Source organism: Pan troglodytes, chromosome 9 (genome assembly GCF_028858775.2).
Source record: "Pan troglodytes isolate AG18354 chromosome 9, NHGRI_mPanTro3-v2.0_pri, whole genome shotgun sequence".
NCBI classification, from domain to species: domain Eukaryota; kingdom Metazoa; phylum Chordata; class Mammalia; order Primates; family Hominidae; genus Pan; species Pan troglodytes.
This window is the reverse complement of record NC_072407.2, coordinates 37,878,621-37,899,524: the sequence shown is the minus strand read 5'-3', so window position 1 is coordinate 37,899,524 and position 20,904 is coordinate 37,878,621. Positions and strand designations below refer to the sequence as shown.

The window sequence follows — 20,904 nt, the reverse complement described above, 5'->3', positions numbered from 1 at the left end:
GGTAATTAAATTGGTCTTTTAAAATAAAAAGACTCCAAAGGGGTACAAGTCTTCAAGCTTCCCCTATGGTGTTCCGGGCACTCTGGCTTCTCTTTCGGAGGGAGGAAGAGCATCTATTCATAGGCTGTGACTTGGAGAGGCCCCACGGTGAGTCAGGCGCTTGCTGTGTGAGCCGCTGGTTGCTAATGTCTTCGGGAACTGCTAATTTACCCATCTAATTTGTTCCTGTACACTGGCCACAAAGGGAGACCACTCAATTATTCTGATCCCAAAGAGAGGCTTGTGTTTACCATGATCTCCCCAGCAACTGTGTGAGTGTGTGTGCATGTGTGTGTGTGTGTGTGTGTTTGCCTAACAACCTTAGGCAATGACGAAGAGGTGGGGCTGCTGCCCTTGTTAGCATTTTCAAACACATTCCAGTTCTGAGTTGAGGGCAAAGATTGTAATGGGGTGCTTCAGAGAAGCCTTGGCTCCCAAGGAGGTTATAACTTCAAAGGGTGTTTTTGAAAAACCAAGGCGGATGGGGAAAGTGGCTACAAGTTCCTTCCATCACAGAGGATCAATGAAGGGGAACAAAGATTTGGGAGCATCTACTTTGTGCCAGGTACTGTGCTTGGGTTTTACACGTCTTCTCTTGTTGACTTTGCATAACTCCCCTTTGAAGCAGATATTACTCCAGGTTCTTGCCCTAATGTTTCAGCTTAAAGAAAACCAACCCATACTTCTTTAGGTTGCCCTGAAAAAGTGAATCTTCTGTGAAGCCTTTTCTGTCTTCATCTGTTAAAATTAATTAAGCTCTTGTTTGTGCTCCCAGAAAATCACTTTAGACCTTAGAAAGATGGCAGCCTCAGTTTTCTCATTTGTAATATAGGGGTACCCATAGGGTCATTGTGAGAAATAACAGAAATAAATCATGGAAGTGCTTGGATAGTAGCTGGCACTTAGCCCTCATCAGTCATCATTGTCATTGTTGATAAGAGTAATAATAATAATAATAACACTTATTATAATTACTCACCTCTAGGTTTTTAAAAAACTTAGAGGCCGGGCACATTGGCTCACGCCTGTAATCTTAGCACATTGGGAGGCCGAGGCAGGCAGATCGCCTGAGGTCAGCAGTTCAAGACCAGCTTGGGCAACATGGTGAAACCCTGTCTCTACTAAAAATATGAAAATTAGCCAGGCGTGGTGGCTCATGCCTGTAATCCCAGCTACTCGGGAGGCTGAGAGAGGAGAATTGCTTGAACCCAGGAGGCAGAGGTTGCAGTGAGCCGAGATGGCACTATTGCACTCCAGCCTGGGTGACGAGAAACTCCATCTCATAAAAACAAAAACAAAAACAAAAAAACTTACATAAATTTATGGGGAACAAGTACAATTTTGTGACAAGCGTAAATTGCATAGTCGTGAAGTCAGGGCTTCTAAGGTATCTATCACCAGATTGATATCTATTGATATCTATCACCAGATTGATATCACCACATTGTACCTATTAATTAATTTCTCATCATCTTCCCCCCACCCTTCTGAGTCTCCAGTGTCTATTATTCCATACCCTAATGCCATGTGTTCACATTATTTAGCTCCCACTTATGAGTGAACAATGTGATATTTGTCTTTCGGTGTCTGACTTTTTTAACTTAAGATAACAGCTTCCAGTTCTACCCATGTGGCTGCGAGAGACATGATTTCATTCTTTTTTATGGCTGAATAGTATTCCATTGCATATATATACACCACAGTTTTAAATCCAATCATCCATTGATGGACACTTAGGTTGATTCCACATCTTTGCTATTGTGACTAGTGCTATGATAAACATACAAGTGCAGGTATCTAATTATTTCTTTTCCTTTGGATGGATACCCAGTAGTGGGATTGCTGGATTGAATGGTAGTTCTAATTTTAGTTCTCTGACAAATCTCCATACTGTTCTTCCTAGAGATTGTACTAATTTTCATTCCCACCAACAGCGTATAAGAGTTTCCTTTTCTCCACATCGCCACTAGGTTGTAAGTTCCTTGAATGTAGGGATCATGTCTCTTTTCTTCATTGTTTTATAACAAGAGCCTAGGAGTGTTTGGCACATGGCAAGTACTTGTTTTCTAGCTGACAGATGAATGAACAAATGAGTGAAGGATGCTTCCTCCTCACTGCTGTGAGCTTCTGAGAATGGACCCTTGTCTGACCTGCTTCTGTATCTCTAGTGTGACTGCTTTGTCTGGCACAACAGAACTGCTCAGCGATTCTGTTGAACGGATGCTGCTGCCTGGCCCGTATCTGGCCTGGAGAGTCTGGCTGCGAGCTCATCTCTGTGCTCTGGTCTGGCTAAGGTTAGCTGCAGCCCTAGGAACTCAGAGAGTGTGTCCTGGACATTTCACCCCTAGTTGGTGAGCTCCTCAAGGGTGGGTATGGTGTCTTGTTTATTTTTAAATTCTTAGTGCCCAGTACAGTGCCTGGTACACAGGAGATGCTCAAATGGCTACCCCTAGCCTCTGAGGTCCCACTGCACTCAAAGAAGAGCAGAGCTCCAAATGAACTTGTCATCTTTCCCCTATTACCCAAACCTGTTCAATTTCCCCATTTCTGTTTATTAAAGATCCATTTTTTCAGTTACAAAGATCCAAGACTCCTCGAGGGTATTCTACCCTAACGGAAATAGGACAGGCTTTGTAGTCAGACTTGAACCCTGGCTTTGGCGACTACTAGCTGTCCTGCCTGGAGAAGTTGCGTACCCTTCCTGAGCCTCAGTTTTCCCTTTCATTGAATCAGGATGATAATACACACTTCATTCTTCCACTCAGCAAGTGTTTACTGGGCGCCTCATACACAGCAGGAACTGTTCTAGGCACTGCGGATACGTAGACGTCAACAAAACAAACATTGCTCTTGCCTGAAAGGAGCTTACAAACTTGAGAGGGGGAGACAGACACCAATCAAATAAGCAAGTACACATATAGTATGCCAGATGGCAATATGTGCTAGGGAGAAAAATAACACAGAGTGAGGGAAAATGGAATGCGCTGGCCCGGGTTATTAGTGTCTTACTCAGGTGATGAAGGAAGACCTTTCTAATAAGAAGAAATCACATCTGGGGAAGAATGTTCCCGGAAGAAGGAGAAGAGCAAAGGCCCTAAAGTAAGAGTTTGAAGAATGACAAGGGGTCCTGTGTGGATGAAGCAGAGGGAGGGAAGGAGGAAGGGAGTGTAAGAGAAGGGGACACAGAGATGGCTAGAGCCAGATATGCAGGGCCTTATAGGACTTTGGCTTTTTACTCTGGGCAAGAAGGAAACCTTGGGAGAGCTTCAAGCAGAGGAGCGAAATGATCTGATGCAGGTTATGAAAGGATCCCCCTGGCAGCGGCACAGAGTATGGCCCCTGACCTGTGTGGATGGGGCAGAAGCATAAGGCTGGCCATTTGCATCCCACAAATGACCTCAGTGTGAGGGATGAGCGAGATCATATACGAATGCGCTTGCGTGAGTATGCATAGAGCAAGTGCTCAAGCCATGGCAGCTTCTATCAATGGCCCTGCAGCTGCCTGGCTATAGCTCCCTGGTCTCCTGCAGACAAGTCTTGGCCAGTCACGTGAGTGCCTCTGTCATTGCCCACTCAGTCATTCCCCCTGCCCCCACCTCCTTTCTTCAACCCTTCACTGGTGGTTAAGCTCCTAGCACAGCAGCCTCACCTCCAGCCTCTCCCCACCCCAACCCAACCCAAATGCAACTCCACTCACATCCTTCCCCTGTTCAAGAGTCTTCCATGGACTAGTGGCTCATTAAATCCACATTCTTGGCTAGGTGCAGTGGCTCACACCTGTAATCCCATCACTTTGGGAGGCCAAGGCGGGCAGATGGCTTGAGCCCAGGAGTTTGAGATCAGCCTGAGCAACATGGCAAAACCCCATCTCTACAAAAAGCAAACAAACAAACAAACAAAAAACAAAACAAAAGAACAAAACAAAAATTAGCCAAGCGTGGTGGCACACACAGCTGCTTGGGAGGTTGAGGTGGGAGGATCACCTGAACTCAGAAGGTCAAGGCTGCAGTGAACCACAGTATCACCACTGCACTCCAGCCTGAGCAACAGAGCAAGACCCTGTCTCAAAAAAAAAAAAAAAATCCACATTCCTGGAGACTTGCAGCTAAGGCCTTCCACAATAAGATGCTGCATTTACGTTTCCCACCCATAATCAACTGCTATCCCAAACATATTGAATATCTGTGGAGAAGTATGGGTGGGTGCAATATGTCACTCCTAGCAGAATCACTGAGGAAACTGACCACACTCATGATGGAAAATTGATGGTAATGAGTCCTTCCCTCAGGTTCCCCAACCCCACAATATGCCCTAACCATGGTGGACATGTATTCCTGTCTGTCGCTGGCTCACTTCTCCCACCAGGCTACCGCAAACTCCACAACGATGTATATTCTCTTAAAGCTACAAAATGGCTTGTGGTTTCCAAATCAGTTTTCCTTACTGCTCTTATCTCCCTTGATACTTGCCCCTATGGGCCCCTCATCCATAATAAAATGCCCTCATTTTACACTTACTAGTTCTGACAAGAGTCCCAGGTTCCAAGTCATGGATTCCCATATGGGATTGCTCCTCTGATCCTTCATTCCTATATCTTTTTTCAATCTATCCACAATTCACAAAGCATCGGTGTCAGACCAATGGCAAATAATAAGTGGGACCTGCTGGCTATGGATGGAAGAGGGAAGTCCCTGACAACATGTTTCTACCAGCCTGGAAATGAGGCTCTCCCATCCCCTAACACATCTACCAGTTGTGATGGATTTAAAGGCTGGCTAATGTTAAGCTTGTTCCACAGGGGATAGAATATTGGCCCCTGGGCTGACACCTACCACCATGTGGATCTTGGAGCAAGACGAAGGAGCCCCCCAACATTCGTGTTCTGAAATAGCAATGCCTGAGGCTGTCTATTCCCCACCACGGATGCCAAAGCACGGACAGCCACTCACAGCTGTGGGATACAGATGCCCCTGTCATTATAAAAGGCCAGCCCTAAATGCTATTACAGAGTCTAAAAACTGAAAATGTTATTGTGAAACTTTTAGGTTTTTTATAGCTGGCTATGCCTGATATAGCTGGTGGCCTGGGACACAGTTTCCCTACTCAGCGCTGGGACACCTCGGCAATACTGCACCCACAGTGTCATCCCTATCTGTTTGGAATGTACAATTCTTCTACAACACCATGGGCCAGGAATATCACATCATCCTGAGCAGCCATCAGGACAAACAAAAAGGAATGTGGTCCTGTATGTTTAGTCCCACCTCCCCTACAAACTACTTTTATCATAGTAATGATGCCCAATTGTCAGCCCAGCGCATGTGGTGTCCTCCAGCACCCCTTCTAAATGTGCCCTCAAGCACCCCTTCTGCTTTGTGCATCTTTGTGACACCCTTCCAGATGTCAGCCTATACCTCCATGACCCAAATCTGACTTAAGAGTTGTGGCCGGGCATGGTGGCTCATGCCTGTAATCCCAGCACTTTGGGAGGCCAAGGCAGGTGGATCACCTGAAGTCAGGAGTTTGAGACCAGCCTGGCCAACATGGTGAAACCCCGTCTCTACTAAAAATACAAAAAAATTAGCCAAGCGTGGTGGTGAGCACCTGCAATCCCAGCTACTTGGGAGGCTGAGGCAGGAGAATTGCTTGAACCTGAGAGGCAGAGGCTGCAGTGAGCCAAGATTGTGCCATTGCATTCCAGCCTAGGTGACAAGAGCGAAACTCTGGTTCAAAAAAAAAAAAAAAAAAAAAGGTGTACCAGCCCAGGGAGACAATGGCCACATTGCAGGTGATGACCACAGCCCAGCCAACCACTGCATCCTGGAGGCTGCCCACCAGTTACCCACATCATCTACCAAGGGACCCCCTTGCTGGAGCACAAACAGCTTCCCTTGGGGGATCCCTCAATCAGCATTTGTCACATACCTGAAAAGGGTGGCCACCACACAGGCCACCAAAGTTATAACTCTCTCCTCTCACTTCCTCCCCATTGGGCACAATAAACCTCATTGCCATTGTGGCTGGAACTTCCCTTCCTGGGCCTCCCAAAGCAATTCTACTGCCTAAGGCTATCTCCGGGCTAACTTGTATGTACACAGAGATAAAGCCACATCCCAGTGGCTGGACCTCATGCAATGTTGGGCCTCCTATCTGCCCCCATGAGCAGGCCACTCCCTTATTTGCACCACAAAACCACCAACACCAAACACTTCTGGTCTAGGCTCCTAGGTCTTGCCCTGTCCTATGTTGGCTCAGATGTTATCCAGTCTGGTCCCCGGCTCATGAGTCCAGATCATACATCTATCCAAATGTATAAATACATGCCTATGCTTGTATCTTCCTAGGCCCACATAGCACAACTAGTGTCATGGCCCACCCCAGATATTAAAGGAACACAAGAGATTGGAAGCCCCAGAGGGAACCTGCTTCACCTGTTCCACTCCTAGATAACTTCCTCCTGACGTCCCAACTACCTAAACTCACCTGCACACTGCTAAGTCTGACAACCCCCTTCACATTTTTCTGACTGTTCTGCAATTTAACCCTGCTGGTCACAGTCCCCAGTCAGAGGTGATGGGCAGTCTTCCTACCCATTGTCCTGGGTATAAGCATGACTTGGGGCCAGAAGAGTGGGACTAAGGTCTTACAATATGATCACACCAGGAAAACTAGCAGATACTTCAGAGAAAGGTCCGAGGTTCTATCAGCCCATGTAACACAAAAAACAGCAGCACTGGAAGCTTTCACTGAAGGGCAAAACCCCCTAACTGCCAGGGTGGCAGATAAGAGACTAGCTCCAGATGATATGCCAGCTTCCCAGAAGGAGTATATGCTCTCAGAGGGCATAGTGTATCCTGCTGGACGTGGATAAATATTGCAAGGCAAAGTAATCCAAATAGCCCAATGGATGTACCACCAAACAGAAACCAAATTCTACATGTGGTACTCTGAACTCCCTAGGACTTGGATGTCCCCTATAGCCTGGGGTGACCTTGTTTTAGGAGCCCTCCTGCCCACAAGTAGACTTACATACTGCACTGGCTATGTAAAATTGGTACAGCCTATATACAAGTATATTAGCTCTTTGGATGGTGAACCAAATGTTAGGGAGTGAATTTTGAAGAAATTGAGTTGAGTGCAAAAAGTTGCTCCCAGCAAAATGTCATTTGTCCAAATAGTTAACACCCACTGGGGCAGAAACCATCAGGGCACCCCGCCCCTCACCACCCACTCAGCCCCACTCACCTCTGCAGCACCTAGTAATCATATGCAAGAAAACTCACCCTTGCTCTTTTTGATTGACCGCCCCCAGCCTGACCCCCACTGGAGCAGATCACTCAAAATTAATCTTCCCCCACTACCTCCTCTCGGCATTATTCAACAGGTGGGCCCCTGTCCTATATCTACGTAGGTCCCCAGCACCAGGCTCTTTCTCCTCCCCAGAAGTCAGGGAGTCCTCTTCTCAGTGGGGCCCTCAACCAGGGGCTTCCCTTGCTGCCTATGCCTGCATAAGTAATACACCTTTGAATTGCCTGTGATCACCGGGTCAGGTGTGGTGTGTTTTGGCATCCAAGGCTTTTAAATGGGAGAGAACAGCAGATCTGGTTCCTTTCACTGGAATATTGTTATGGTCCAATTCTGCAACCAGCTGACTTCATTACTACCTGTGAACTGCACCTCCAGCTCCTCCAACTGACCCCATACCCAGACCCTTACTTGGGCTGTTTCCTACCAGACACACCTGCTCTGTTAAGAAAACCATTATTGAAATCACTGGCTGTTAATTCCTACTCAGTCCTTAGTAGCTCTGTGAGCTGGAGCAAGTTCTGTAGGCTTTCTGTGACTCAGTTTCATCACCCATAAAATTATGATTACAATACTTACTTCATTAGGGTGTTGCAAGGGCCTAAAAAACACTCTATGTATAGCTCAAAGTACAAGCCTGACAACAAAGGAAGTTTCCAGATAATCGCTCATCAAGGGGCAACTCGATTTTCTGCTTCCTCCAGAAAGCCTTCCATGCTGATGTCCATCCACTCTGATCTCTCCCTAATCCAATCTGATTGCAGTTTTGATCAGCACCTCACTGTTGACCATGGATTTCTTCTCCATTACAAATGTGTTCATTTTGACTTCCAAGTAAGAGATAAAGGTCTTGGAAAGAAGTGATTGCATTTTACCTGGCTCTCCTACTGACTTGCTGTGTCATCTTCCTCTTAATTTTGGGGAGACTGAGTTTCTTTCTCTGGGATGGCAAATACATGGCATATGTGCCAACACTTTCCCATCCTGAAACCTCAGGACACACACCAGTGTTCTCATCTTCTCTCCAGAACCTGGGTCCAGACTCACAATTCTTCTTAACACAATACTTTGGACAGTGTCTACTAACTTATCTAATAAATATGTTTTGAGTACTTCGTAGGTACCATCCCCCTTGGTCAGTTTCTAGAAGTTAAAACGTTGGACATCTTGTATCTGCACTTATGGAACTCATCCCTTAGTGGAGAAGAAAGATAATATGCAAATACACAAATAAGAAAATATCAAGTAGTGACAAATATAATGATGAAAATTAAATAACGGTGTGTTAGTGCCTGGGGAGGAGGCTATTTTTTAGATCAGGTATCCAGGGAAAGGCCTTCTGAGGTTTCTCCCTTGATCTGGGAGATTGGGTATGGGCCTAAGAATATGTATTCCTAACATGCAAACGTAGGAAATTTGGGAAACACTGGCATAGTGAATGAGGTGAGGGCATAGTCAGAAGACCTAGGTCTAAATTCCATCTCCTACATTTATGCAGCTGTATGACCCTGGGAAAGTTATTGAAATTTCTCTCTCACTTTCCTCCTCTGTAAAATTGGAATAATATTACTGATCTCAGGAGGTTTTTTATCAGGATTGAATAAGATCAAGTATTTAAAATGCCTGGCACATAATAAGTGCTCAATAAAAGGTAGGCATTGTTTGCAACAATTAGGTCTATCTATTTATAACCGTAATCTTTTGTTTGAATCACTCAAGAGACAAATCCAATAAATGCCGCTAGGTAATACAGTGTCTGCATGTTGGCTTTTGCCTCATGAAGCTCTTCCTCTTGAAAAATAAATTTTCAAAAGACATTCCTGTGAGCAAGAATGCCCAAGTCTAAGGAACAAGGGTCATCCAGTTCTCTAGTTTAGGCATGTTTGAGATTTGAAAGGGCTTTGGCCTAATTTCCTCTCCTATCAAATGGGCACCAGGCTACTTGCCCTTTTTCACTCATGGGGGATTTCTGAGACTCAGAGGGATAAGAGATTTGCAAAGCGTGAGACACAAACAGTTGCAGACACAGACAGAACACTTGCTTTCTCAGACCGGCAGGTGCATCCAATGGCAAGGCCACCTGATACACCAGTCCTGTTCATTTGGAAAAGGGACAACTCCTTCACATTCACAAGCTGGGCTGGTAAGTGAAGAATAAGAAGAAAAAAAAAAGAAGTCGGCAGGAAGCAGCCTCTTCAACCAGCAAAGAAACCGTTAGAATCCATCCCTGCGCCCTGATGCCAAAGTTCCGCCTGCCCCACCCGTCACGCTATCAAGGACACCCGCCTGCTATCAGAAAGCCCTGGGGGTCTTTTTCCCTAGTTTATCAAGGACCTGTGGAAACATTTCTCTAACTGAAGATAAGAATTTTTTTTCTCTCTCTTTCTCCTTTCTACTTCTAGCTGTCTAAACCAGAGGGTTCCTCTCATTTTCTTTCAGTAACAACTGCTCTGAAAAGAAGATATTTTTCAACCTGAACTTGCAGTAGCTAGTGGAGAGGCAGGTAAGGTGGGTTTCATTAATTCATTTGTTCATTCATTCATTCCTTCCATTATTGTATGCTTACTGCATGCCAGAAACTGGGCTAAGAAGGCTCTTGGATTTAATCCTGGGCAGAATGAACTTGCGGTCTTTGGGGAAGCCAGACTGCACTTAACAATTACAAAATGTGGAATTGTAAATTGTGATCTGAACTTGGAGTGAGAGCATACATATTTGAGCTGAGAGACAGTGTGTATAATAATTTTTTAGATTTGGCTCTTGCCCTCCAAGTGGACGTTTTCAGGGTTAAAAAGATGCCTCAGAGCCTAGATGACTTGCTACCATTCCGTGCCAGCCCCATCTCCCAACCCAAGTCACAATTGCTTGACCCTTGTGAAGGCGAGGATGGAAATGACTTGTTGGAGTGATAGAGAGTCTAGCATAAACCTGCCAAGACCTCCTTCAAGATTCGGTTCATTTTGCAAAAGTTGCCAGATAAAAGATATTTCCAGATGGAGGGCCACGCAGGAAATACAAATGGAATATTTGTTAATAGCTCTTCCCTTGCGAGATATGACCCAAGGCGGCCTTCTGCAATGTGATGGGAAGCACTGTAGCTTGAAAGCGTGAGAGGAGTCAGCAGGCCCACGGCAGTCTCGAAGTCTTTGGAAAGGGGCTCTGGCCTGAGCAGGCATTAAAAATGCTCTCTGCTCATCAGAGATGCCCCCTTTTCCACCACCGCCATCCCAAATGGAGATGGGACCTGCTATACTCTAAGTATTGGATTCTCAGACAGGAGGGCAGATGTCTAGAAGAATGTTGAGCTCCTTAATGCTGTGGCTTTGCGTAATAACAACCTGCACTCTTTTTTTCTGTCCTTGGAGCCAAATGGGCTTCTGCAAAGAAGTTTATCCAGAAGTCAGGGATGAGCACTATTCGAAAAGGCCTAAGTGGGCAGGGATTGCCATTGATTGCACTGAAGAATGTGTTGGAGCTCATGAGACTGGCTTCCCCATAACATTTGGTTGTCGAATGGTTCCACAGATGAACCTGAGAAGACCGTGAGCTCCCTGGAACAATATGTAAAATTTTGCATGTAGGAACAGAGCTACACCTAGGGAATGGTCTTTAACTTTTGTCAGATTTGTTTGGGGCGTGTGGGGGTTAAATACGTATATCGTAAAATTTAACATTTAACCACTCCCAAGGGTACAGTTCAGTGGCATTAAGCACATAAATATTGTTGGGTGACCATCACCACTATATAGCTCTAGAACTTTTTAATGTTTTCCAACTGAAATGTTTTGTCCATTAAACAATAACTATCCCCTCCCCCTAGCTCCTGGCAACCACCATTCGACTTTCTGTCTCTATGTATTTGTTTAAGTACTTCACAAAAGTAGAATCATGTATAGTCTTTGTCCTCTCAGGACTGGCTTATATCACTCAATGTCTTCAAATTTCTTTCATGTTGTAGCTTATGTCAGAATTTCCTTTCTCTTTAAGGTGGAATCATATGTGTTTGCATGTATATATATGATATATATATCATATATATGATATATATCATATGTATATATATGATATATATCATATGTATATATCATATATATGATATATATATACATATGTATATATCATATGTATATATATATGTACACATAAAATAGTATGCATATATCACTTTAAAAAATCCATCAGTTGATAGACACTTGGTTGCTTCCACTTTCTGGCTATTGTGAATAGTACTGCTGTGAACATGGGTGTACAAATATTTGTTTGAGTTGCTGTTTTCAATTCTCTTGGGTTTATGTCCAGAATGGAATTGCTAGATCATATGGTAATTCTGTTTTTAATTTTTTGAGGAACCGGCATACCGTTTTCAATAATGCCTGCACCATTTTACATTCCCACCAGCAATACACAAGTGCTCCAAACCCTCCAGATCCTCACCAGTACTTGTTAACACTTGTGCATTAGCCATCCTAATGGGTATGCAGTAGTATCTCATTGTGGTTTTGGTTTGCATCTCTAATAATTAGTGATGTAGAACATCTTTTCATGTGCTTATTGGCCATTTGTATGTCTTTTTTGGAGAAATGGAGATTCAAGTTCTTTGCCCATTTTGAAACTGGATTGTTTAAATCCAGACAGAGCCTGTCTTGCTCTGTCGCCCAGGTTGGAAGTGTGATCTTGGCTCTGTCGCCCAGGCGGTGGCACGATCTCAGCTCACTGCAACCTCTGTCTCCCTTCCTGGGCTCAAGCGATTCTCCTGCCTCAGGCTCCTGAGTAACTGCGATTACAGGCACACACCATCACGCCCGGCTATTTTTTTTTTTTAAGTAGAGACAGGAGTTTCACTATGTTGGCCAGGCTGGTCTCGAACTCCTGACCGCAGGTGATCCACCCACCTCAGCCTCCCAAAGTGCTGGGATTACAGGTGTGAGCCACAGTGCCCGGCCTATATGTTCTAGATCTTAATCTCTTATCAGATATATGATTTGTAAATATATTATTCCGTTCCGTGGGTTGCCCTTTCACTCTGTTGATGGTGTCTTTTGATTCACCAAAGTTTTAAATTTTGATGTAGTCCAATTTATCTATTTCTAATTTTGTTGCCTGTGCCTTTAGAGTCATATCCAAGAAATCTTGCTAAATTCAATGTCATGAAGCTGTTCTCCTGTGTTTTCTTTAAGAATGTTATAGTTTTAGTTACCAGGTTTTTAAAAGGTTTGTGACAATGCATGGGCTATCTTCAATAATGATTCTGGGGAGGCCTTCCTCACCAATGCAAAGACCCTCAGGGCTTTGTAAATATCAGTGTGAATCTAGGAACTGGGCAATTGATAACATGGATGTGATATTTGAAGGCTTCAATTCAAAAGGAATGATTAAGTATCTCCATATCTATATCAGTACCCTGGGAGCTGGTGAAGATGAAAACCATGGTCTCTCTTCTCCAAGGACTTAAGGCAAGATGTTGCAGGCACACACGTGAAATTATTGCATTGCAAGGCAGAATCTAATGAGGCACCTAGCTAGGCACTAGGACCAAGGGCTATAAGAACTCAGAAAGGGATCACCACCATGAGCTTCAGGGGACAGAGAAACCTTCAGGGTAAAGATGTAGCTTGATCTGGGTCCACATTGGACAAGATTTGGAGAAGCAGAGAAGACTGGAGAGGAACTTGTACTAACTGCAATAATCATTGCCATTTACTAAGCACCTACTATGTTCCAAGCACTGTGCTCTGCCCACTGCATACATTATCTCAATGACTACTCCTAACCCTACATTTATCATTGTCTGTATTTTATCATTCAAAGCACTGAAGCTCAGAGATTTTCCTAAGATGACCCAGATAGTAAGTTGTAAAGCAGAGACTTGAAGCCAGGTTTATTTATCTCAAAGCCTCTACTCTTAATCACTCTACTATTCTAGTACCAAAGCTTTAGAACAGGGAGAAAGCAGACATCCCCGATAGAGAGAAAAGAATAACACAGTGCACAGAAATGGCACAAGCAGGATATTTAAGATCAGAGAGGAGAACAGGCTGGATGGGAAGGTTCAGGGTCCAGGACTGTGGGATGTAAAGTTGGATCAATGGAGTGAGCAGGATTACAGGGTGCCTTTAATGGAAGCATGGGAAATTTGGTCTCGACCTGCTAGAATGACAGAATCACACATAGAATTTCAGCTCTAACCTTCCAGTCTGCCTCTTCTCTCTATAAAATGAGAAAATTGAGGTCTCAAGAGGTTAAGCAACTTGTGGATGGTCATGGACGATAGGGAACTATTGCAAATTCTTGAGCATGGTGTTGACAGGGAAGAAAACAGTATTCCAGATCAGTTAGTGTGGCAGTAAAACACATGAGGGGTGACTGAAGGGAAGCAGCAAAAACTGGCAGAAAAAACAAGCAGCTCTTTCTCTGTTTTTTTTTGCCAAAGGATACCTCCCTCAACAATGGGCATTTCTAGGGAGCATCATTAACAAGATTCCAGCTCTACTCCTTCCTGCTGAGGTTTGTCGCTTAAGAATCTGGAGACAGGTAGGGTGCAGTGGCTTACACCTGTAATCCTAGCACTTTGGGAGGCCAAGGCGGGTAGATCACCTGAGGTCAGGAGTTCAACACCAGCCTGACCAATATGGTGAAACCCTGACTCTACTACAAATACAAAAATTAGCCAGGTGTGGTAGTGTGCACCTATAGTCCCGGCTACTCAGGAGGCTGAGACAGGAGAATCACTTGAAACCGGGAGGCAGAGGTTGCAGTGAGCTGAGATCACGCCACTGCACTCCAGCCTGGGTAACAGAGTGAGACACTGTCTCAAAAAAAAAAAAAAAAAAAAAAAAAAAAGAATCTGGAGACAGCTTGTAGGGGCAAGTGCTATCAGAAAGGTCAGAATCACCTTCCCCTGCCAGGCTCAGTGCCCTTTGATGGCCCAGATGCCAGAAAACACAGCTGCCCCAGCAGCGGCCTGTCCTCATCCTCCCCACTTCCTCCAATAGAAAGCCTGTCTAGGGTGCAATGTCTTAGATCAGAGACACGTGACTCTGAAGAGCCAATGGCCAGGAATGGCTTCTGGCACCTTCTTTATGTTGCCTTCCTGAATGTGAGCCTGGGCCAGGCCTCTGTGAACCTAACTCACCTGTCCCATGGAGGCCACCATACCAGGAGAGGTAAGACAAGACACTCCGTTCCCCAGGCAAGAATGTTGACCCCACCTTACTTGAACTAAGCCCTTGTAGGGCAGAACTCCACTTATCCATCTATGTCCAGCCAAGAAAGCCCTGCCCTGGTTGACTATTGTCCTCTGAGGTTCTCTTTGCTTAGTTAATTCTAATAATAGCTGCCATCCATTGAGCACTCATTCTATGTTGATCACTGGGCTCAGCATTTGGCATGCATGATTTCATTTTATTCCTACAACCCCATAATGAAGATATTATTATCCCTGTTTTGCACATGATGAAACTGAGGTTCAGGGCTGTTAAATAATTTGCCTAAAACCATGTACTTAAAGGAGCCAAGACTCAAACACAAGCCTTTCTCTCTCCAAAGCCTTTGCTTTTACTCATATGATTGACTGCATTCTACACTTTAGTCCTTGTAGAGGGTAGAGGTTCTGCAGTGGAGAGTCAGGCTTCAAAGAGTGGCCTTGTTAATTCCAGACACCACCTGTTTCTCTGTTCCTGGGAGCCAAGAGCCTGATCTCTTTCCCAAACCAAACTCTTGGTCCCAAATATAAATGGTATCTGGACCATTATTCTTCTCCCAGTAATGATGCTCAAGAAAAACAAAGGACCTTGAAGTTCCTTCTACACTTTCACCCAGAGGGCATCATGCAGGCATGCTTTGGCCAAGGGGAATGGTGCTGCCATTTGTACAGTCATTCTTTTAATGAATATTTATTGAGGGCCAGCCACACATTAGGCACGTTCTAGGTGCTGAAGACACAACTGGGAACAGGTCAGAAAGAGTTTCCACCCTCACAGAGTTTACATTCTAGCTGGGAGGAAAGGCCAAAACAAAACACACCCCAAAACCCTGCACATACATCTGTAGTAAAGAGCAAATAGTGATGATGCTAGGAAGAAAAACAAAGAAGGATAACGGGGATGGAGAGTGAGGAGAAGAAGGATTTTATAAAGCCCTCTGAGGATGAAATATTTGAACAGAGACCTGAATGAAGTACATGGGAGCCATGGGGTGATCCAGGGGGAAAGCATTGCAAGCAGAGAAAAGGGCAAATGCAAAAGCCTTCCAGTAGGGGTCAGCTTGGTTTGTTTTAAGAACCAGAAAGAAGGCCAGTGTGGTTCAAGCAGACAGAGTGAAGGGGCATGCTGGAGAAAAGGACAGGGGGGCAGCAGAGGCCAGATAATAGGGCCTTCCAGGCCACAGTGAATTTGGATCTCAAATATACTGTGCCGGGTTCCCAGGCACTGTGGTGTGTCACTCTGGTGTGGTGCCTCTGCATAGCTACAGAGAGGAGACAGACTGCCTAAACAAAAAGCACAAAGACAGCTCAGTGAGTCAGCTCACCTGGCTCTGACTCCCACCTTGAACTTGAAGCAGCAAATAAAGCCCAGGGTTTGGTACCCAAAGGAGAAGGTGGGGGAAGGTTTGACAATGGCCTGAGGTGGAAGAAGGAGCTGTTGACCCTGTATGTCTCATTTGCTTTGTCCATCAAAGGGTCTGAATTATCAATGGGTGCTCAAACTTTTTTTTTTTTTTTTTTGAGAAGGAGTTTTGCTCTTACCGCCCAGGCTTGAGTGCAATGGCACGATCTCAGCTCACTGCAACCTCTGCCTCCCAGGTTCAAGCAATTCTCCTGCCTCAGCCTCCCGGGTAGCTGGGATTACAGGCGTCAGCCACCTCGCTTGGCTAGTTTTTGTATTTTTAGTAGAGATAGGGTTTCATCATGTTGGCCAGGCTGGTCTCGAACTCCTGACATCAGGTGATCCACCCACCTCAGCCTCCGAAAGTGTCAGGATTATAGGCGTGAGCCACCTCGCCCGGCCGCCCAAACATTTTAAAGTTAGAATCTCTTTTTATAAGCAAAATTTTCCATAGAAGGTGACTGTGTGCCACTTTCCTCTCCAAGCACCTGATCTGCTTCATTTCACAGAATCCTTAGAACAGCTCCACAAGCAGGTACTCTGAATACTCCCACTTTACAGATGTGGAAGCTCAAATGCAGAGAGGTTGGGCAACATGCCCAAGGTCAATGAATGCAGAACTGCTGCAGTGGGAGCAGGGGTGGGTGACACCCACTAGGGAGGTGCTTTCAAACTCCTACTGCTCCAAGGAGCAAGCTAGAAAATCCCACTTCTCAGGCCCCTTCCACTAGGACACACTATGAGCTTAACACTGCTAAGAACTCACTGAGGAATGGTGACATTTGGGGGCGGCTCCTTCAGTGCTTTGTTTGGCTTCTTTTTTAAATTATAAATGGTGGTTTGAAAGTTGTTGGAGGGGAAAATCAGATGAAATCAGGGATGTGGCTGAAGCAGTCAGTGTAGCAGTGTAGCAGAGAAGCAGAGAAGCTGTCAGCAGCCTACCCAGGCCCCGAAATGGGCACAGCCCTGCATTTCTGGCCTGAGGCTTGCCGAGGTCTTAGGTGAACTTCAGCTCTTTCTACAGCACCCCAGTCTCAGTACTCTTTGGTGGATGTCCTGATTGGCTGGGAGATTGTTGCTTCCTGATACAGTGGTGATTACTTCTGAAAGATGGGGTAATACCAACAGCTATCGTTCCTGACCATTTACTGTGCAGCATCACTGTGCAAAGTATTTTTATACATATCCTATTGACTCCTCTCAAAACTCCTGTGAGGCAAGCAGGCACCCCAGTGGCCTCATCCTAGTTCTGGCCCTGGTGACATTATGATTGCCTCCATCCTCCATTTGATAGGTACAGAAACTGAGGTTCAGAGAAGTGAATTCCCCCAGATCACACAGCTAGCAAACAGCTGAGCTTCTATGCTCATCCTAAGGCTCGGTTGAAATGGATTTTTTAAAAGATGTATTTTGGGCTCTTTACTATATAGAAAACCGAATCTGTTTATCACTAAGCTTACTAATAGGCCTAACATCTGTGAAAACTTATCTGTCAGCTGGCCCTGAAATGTTCTGAAATGAGTCTGAGCACAAGATGCCTGTGACAACCGAATAGTTTAAAAAATTCTCCATGGGAGCCGAAACCCTATTAAGACAGATCTTTATTTTTGTTCCTGAATGCCACATTTAGAAACAAAATGTCATATATTTGTATATGAATGTCACAAGTGACAAAGCATATGTTGCAACTTGGCTTCTAATGGTTGAAAAAAAAAGAGAGGTAAATTATCATAATGTTGGGATCTTCTCAATTATATTTGCATTTTCATTTCTATCAGAAGTCCATTTTAGCAAAGGAATGTAACCTTAGTACTTGAAACTGCTGTTCCCTTAGAAAACAATTGTAAATGTAATAAGCAAAAAGAATAGAAAATGCCCACAGGGGAAAAAAATGATCCATCTGGGGTCAGAGCCATCGTGTAGATTGATTCATTCTTCTTCTAGCATTCTTATTCAGGAAGGAAAACTTGAACATTTTCTAGATTTTAGGATATTTAAGATTTGCAAGGAATTGGGGGAAAGGGAAAAGGAATGAAATTTCAGTCCCACTGGCAGGGATCAAATAGAGATTTTCTCAACTTTTAAAAGAACCGTTTTACATGTCTCAATCACCTCATAGTTCCTGAGTCTCTCTTCTGCATAAGGCATGTACTAGTTGTTAAGGGAGGATACAATAAGGTCATGATTGCTTTAAAATTATTCATAATAAAAACACATTTTGAGACTTGATTCTAAATGTTAAACTTAAATTTGAGTGATTTAATTGCCCGTTGAATAGGAATGAAATCCCACCAGTAGGCAGTTATTTCTTACAACCACTGTGTGTGAAATTGAAATCTTAAGATACCATTTCAAATATTCACATTCTCTAAGGAAGTTCTCCCCAAAGAGTTGTGAAAGATAAGAAACTGACCCAAAGTCATATGCAGTAATCTCTTTTTCTTTACACACTCAGGTCAAAGTAGAAGCATATTATTAAAAAGAAACTTTATGCCCTGAATTTGGCTGTTCTGAGGTTACCTCTTGGAACCCAAGGATATATTTAATTTAAAAACTGACTTGAGCCCCATGCAAAACTGTGACAAGGAAAGAAATAATTTATCAGATTAAATAAAAACAAGCAGATGTGGCCAGGCGCGGAGGCTCATGCCTGCAATCCCAGCACTGTGGGAGGCCGAGGCAGGTGGATCGCCTGAGGTCAGGAGTTCGAGACCAGCCTGGCCAACATGGTGAAACCCCGTCTCTACTAAAAATACAAAAAATTAGCTAGGCGTGGTGGCGAGCGCCTGTAATCCCAGCTACTCGGGAGGCTGAGGCAGGGAAAATCGCTTGAACCCAGGAGGCAGAGGTTGCAGTGAGCTGAGATCGCACCATTGCACTCCAGCCTGGGTATCAGAGCGAGACTCCATCTCAAAAAACAAACAAACAAACAAAAAACACCCAAGCAGATGCAAACAGGTCATTTAGTCACCACGATAATGAACGTTAAAATGGAAAACACTTACATGTTTTATTTAGGAGAAGAAGGGGGTGAGGTGAAGGAATCCTGTTTCCTGCTTTTAAAAAACAGGAAATAGTTTCCAAATTTGGGTGGGCAATTCTTATTTTAAACCCCCATTTCACCTTTAAATTTAATTTCAAGCTCTTTTAAAATTATCTTAATGATGCCCTTTGCTATAACATAGCAGCTGCCATTTATGAGTGCTTACTATATACCAGTTGCTTTTCATGCAAGCAACCTCATATCTGTTATTACCGCCATGCCATTACAAATCTATGTGCCACCCTTTTGTGCACTAACTCATATAATCCCCACAATAACTTAGGCAATAGGTTCTGTCGTCTCCATTTTACAGATGAGGATACTGGGAGTTTGTTTGTTTGTTTGTTTGTTTTGAGACGGAGTCTCACTCTGTCACCCAGGCTGGAGTGCAATGGCGCGATCTCGGCTCACTGCAACCTCTGCCTCCCGGGTTCAAGTGATTCTCCTGCCTCAGCCTCCCGAGTAGCTGAGGTTACAGGCATGTGCCACCACACCCGGCTAATTTTTGTATTTTTAGTAGAGATGGGGTTTCACCATGTTGGGCAGGCTGGTCATGAACTCCTGACCTCAAGTGATCCACCCGCCTCGGCCTCTCAAAGTGCTGGGATTACAGGTGTGGGCCACCGAGCCCGGCCAGGATACTGGGAGTTTAAATTCCTGCTGTGAGCCCCGGTTGACACAGCTGGTCAAGGATGGGTTAGAATCCAGGTAGTCTGACTCCAGAGCTACTACCGCATACTGCCTCCTCAGATTAAATAATTTTCCTAGGACATGCTAACTGATAAGTAAGAGTCTAAATCAAACCCAGGCAGTTGGGTTCCAAAATTCCAGCGTTTAACCACCACACTGACTGGTTATAAGTAGGTAAACTGTTCATCACAACCTATATATTTATTTTCATTTCTGTTAGAAATGAAAGTAGTGTGGTAGGTTACATATTTATCACATAGTTTAGGCTTGCCTAAATTCTAAGTATTTTCTTTTTTAAATTAAAAACAAGGGTCTATCGGAAAAAAAAAACCCAACTTTTTTTTTTGAGACAGGGTCTCACTCTGTTCCCCAGACTGGAGGGCAATGGTGCGATCATGGCTCACTGCAGCCTCAACCTCCTGGGCTCAAGCAATCCTCCCACCTCCGCCTCCCGAGTAGCTAGGATTTCAGGCAAGCACCACCACGCCCAGCTAATTATTTTTATTTTTTGTAGAAACGGGGTCTCACTGTGTTGCTCAGGCTAGCCTGGGCCTCCCAAAGTGCTGGGATCACAAGCATGAGCCACCGAACACAGCCGAAAAAGTCTTTTTGTATACTGAAGTCTCCACTAGGACAAAAATTTGCTCTTAAGGCTTCCTTTGAGACACACACACACACACACACACACACACACACACACACACACAGCTTTTGATTATACCCATTAGGGACCCAAGCCTTGGGACACAGGGACCAGAAAATGACAAGAGCATGCAGGCAGTAGTAAACTGTGGTTATACTTAAAATGGGAACAGAAATGTATGCCTATGATCCAGACTGATCATATAAAACCATGGATCCTGAAAGTACGTTCCCTCTTTACAAGCCTTAATGACTGGCATCACGCACAAATAGGCCTTTCAGTTTCTGAACGCAGATATTTTCAAGGAACTCTGAGGCCCAGGAGAGCCAAAGTTTTTCTCCACGGAAGGGCAGACTACTAGCCTCCCCCCCTTCCCCTCTGCGTTCCTGCCTCTTTCTAGAAGGAGGCTGAGAGGGGGAAGCCTGAACCCCCAAATCAAGTCCGCCTTCTTTCTCTGTGCCTGACCCAGGGCAAAATAATCTCTCTGATCCTGTTCTTGATCATTGAAAAAGCACTTTCTCTGGTCGGGATACTACTGGCACTTTACATGGGGGGCAGTTTAACCGCAGGAGTCCGCTTTC

At 44.6% G+C, this 20,904-nt stretch overlaps 1 protein-coding gene across 18 annotated transcripts in view; it reads left to right on the top strand.

Moving 5' to 3' along the window:
* LMO2 (LIM domain only 2) overlaps positions 1-20,904 on the top strand; it is a 36,380-nt gene that overhangs the window by 3,375 nt on the left and 12,101 nt on the right. For 3 of the 18 annotated variants that reach the window (XM_063782855.1, XM_063782846.1, XM_063782838.1), the window contains exons 1-2: positions 9,365-9,487; positions 9,784-9,852. The gene's annotated coding sequence lies outside the window, so the exon portion shown is untranslated. Of the gene's footprint in view, positions 1-354; positions 605-9,364; positions 9,488-9,746; positions 9,853-20,904 lie in introns of those variants that run through there. The other 15 variants (XM_063782851.1, XM_063782853.1, XM_063782843.1 and 12 more) reach the window with 9 other exon arrangements.